Genomic DNA, 3002 nt, shown 5'->3' on the forward strand with positions numbered 1-3002 from the left:
TGTTGTTCCAACAGTCTTGGAGGGATCCATCCAATGTGGGTTAGTGTCAGACCAATAGCGGTGGTTTTGTTTGTTAGCTTCACCATTCACATAAAAGTTTGCCTCATCACTGAACAAAATCTTCAGCGTGAACTGAGGGTCCTGTTCCAATTTTTGTTTTGCTCATTCTGCAAATTCTGTGCGCCGATCTGGGTCATCCTCGCTGAGATGCTGCAGTAGCTGGAGTTTGTAAGGGTGCCATTTGTGAGTAGCTAATATCCGCCGAAGGGATGTTCGACTAATGCCACTCTCCAGTGACATGCGGCGAGTGCTACGCTGTGGGCTCTTGCTGAATGAAGCTAGGACAGCCACTGATGTTTCTTCATTAGCGACAGTTTTCTTGCGTCCACATTTTGGCAAATCCAACACTGAACCAGTTTCACGAAACTTAGCAAGCAGTTTGCTAACTGTAGCATGGGAGGTGGGTGGTCTCGTAGGGTGTCTTGCATTGAAATCTGCTGCAGTGACCCGGTTACTGCGTTCACCAGATATCAACACAATTTCGATCCGCTCCTCACATGTTAACCTCTTCGACATGTCAATGGCTGTGAACAAAGAGAAACTTGTAAATAACTCATGAAAGAATAAAGTTACGTTGAAACCAAGCACACCATTGTTTTTCTTGTGACATTACCAATAAGTTTGATGTGTCACATGGCCCTCTTCCTACTGAAAAAACAAAGTTGTATCCAAGATGGCCGACTTCTAAATGGCCACCATGGTCACCACCCATCTTGAGGAGTTTGCCCCCTCACATATACTAATGTGCCACAAACAGGACTTTAATATCACCAACCATTCCCATTTTATTACGGTGTATCCATATAAATGGCCCATCCTGTATACATTGAGGGTTCTTGGGAGGGGCTATGCGCTTACCTGCTGCTCTCTGGCAGGTAGCTCCATGCCCTCCCGGGTTTTAAATGCACCTTAGAACATACATGCATCAACACTACATATGAGCGGGCAGAGGGAGGTTTGGGGTCTTCATACACCCCCGTTCTCTGTTGCCCGTTGGAGCGGGGGGCCTGGGAGGAGGAGTTGGCCGTCCGACTGGGGTCTGGAATGTGTGGCCTCCCTGCTACTGCGGAGTCGGGGGCAGTCTGCTTGTCTCCACCCCAGGGAAGAGGGTAACACCACCTGGGTCTGGGTGCAGTTTCCCCCTCCAGGGGCAAGGGTACCTAGACCCGGGGTATAGAGTACGCTTGGGGAGAGTGATTGTGTGTACAGTGTTTATTTATGTCTGTCTCCACGTTGGGTGAGTGATGAGTAATTGCATATGAGAGCATGAGGGTAGGAATGGATGTTTGTATCTGTGTGTGCCTGTTTGTCTGTGTCTATATGTCAGGTCGGGTATCAGATGCCACCTCTCTGGGGACATCTCAGGCCCTCCAAGGTATGGAGGCTTATCTCCCCCCACCACTCCCCGTGGCTGACGCCCTCAGACATCGGTGTGTCGGTGGTTCTTGGTGTCCGGGGCTGGGTGCTCACTTATGCACCGGCTCACTCCTGGTGGCTGCTTGTTGGGGCCTGGCGCCTGTGGCTTGGTCGGGCCCCTTCAGGGGGTGGGGTGCCCTCGGCCTCTGGGCCTGGCGCTCGCTCCACTCTGGCACAGCTGGCTGCCTCTTTCTTTCTCCCTTTCCTTTCCCCCAGTCATGTCTGTCCCATCTGTAACAACTGAAAATAAAATAAAATAAATAAACAATAAAAACAAAGGTCAATCAAATGGACCAATACGGCAAGGCCGGGATGGTCCACTTGGTATAGTAAATCCGTTGGGCATCTTTCTTGGCCTTCAGACAATAATTCTGATGGCAAAAGAACCAAACGGGACAGGCAGCAAAAAAACAAAAAAACAAAAACAAATGTAAAAATCTAAAAATATTCATGTAGATTTTTGCAGCTCAGATTCTTTTTATTTTGCATATTTTATATTTCTATTGTATTTCTTTTGTTGTATTTAGTATAATCTTTTATAATTATTTCTAATGTTTTTAAATGATTTATTCTATTGATCTATTTTATAAGTGTTTTTTTTCCTCTTGGGTATTTGTTGCAGGCAGCAAAGGAAGAATTTCGGGGAAAACATGTTTCTTTAGTGGGCATATGACAATGAAACTTTGAGACACGTTGAGTTATGCAGCATAATCGATCTGAAACACAGCAGCAAGTCCAGCTCTGAATGGCTCAAAAAGAGGTTTTGGGATGGTGCAGTCAAAGTCTGGATACAAATCAGATTGAAGCATGACTTTAACCAGGCAAACCTTCCAGAGTGGGTGAACTAAAACAATTCTGCAAACAACAGTGGGCCAAAAAGTCCTGTACAGTGATAAAAAAGGTCTCATTGCCAGTTATTAAAAATGCTCGACTGCATTTTTTTTGCCATGAAGAGTGACAAACACATTTATTTGAGGGCAATTAGTGTTTTGGTTTTACAAAGGTCAGGAAGGTTTGGATAACCTTTTCATCACACGCTGCATTTTGTGTTTACAAGAGTTCTTTATGTCAAATATTAAAAGTTGACCATCTGAAACCTGCCAGTGTGCCAAATATGCAGAAAAAAAATCAGAAAGCGCAATGCACTCTACACAGACACGCACTTAAGTTATAGTCTGTTTTCCACAAAACTCTTTTTAGAGCTTCAAAAATATTAGTTTTTCATTAAAAAAAAATCTGCATATATTATCAGTCTTTTCTATGTGATATCATGTTTATGCCCATCAGTCTTTAAAATAGAGTCCTTTGTTTTATATGATAAAAATATAGATATAATAATATATAACAATGAAATATATTTTTAAAAACATATCAAATATGTAAATATCACCGTAATTTGCTTGTTATTATACTCTATATCATTTTGTTTGTTTGTTTTTCTTTCACCAAAGCCTGTGCTTTGAATTTGTCCCTGAGAAAGAACGAAAGCACATGATGGGAACAGAAAACAAATGAGCGTAGAGAGA

Source organism: Oreochromis niloticus, linkage group LG13 (genome assembly GCF_001858045.2).
Source record: "Oreochromis niloticus isolate F11D_XX linkage group LG13, O_niloticus_UMD_NMBU, whole genome shotgun sequence".
NCBI lineage: Eukaryota > Metazoa > Chordata > Actinopteri > Cichliformes > Cichlidae > Oreochromis > Oreochromis niloticus.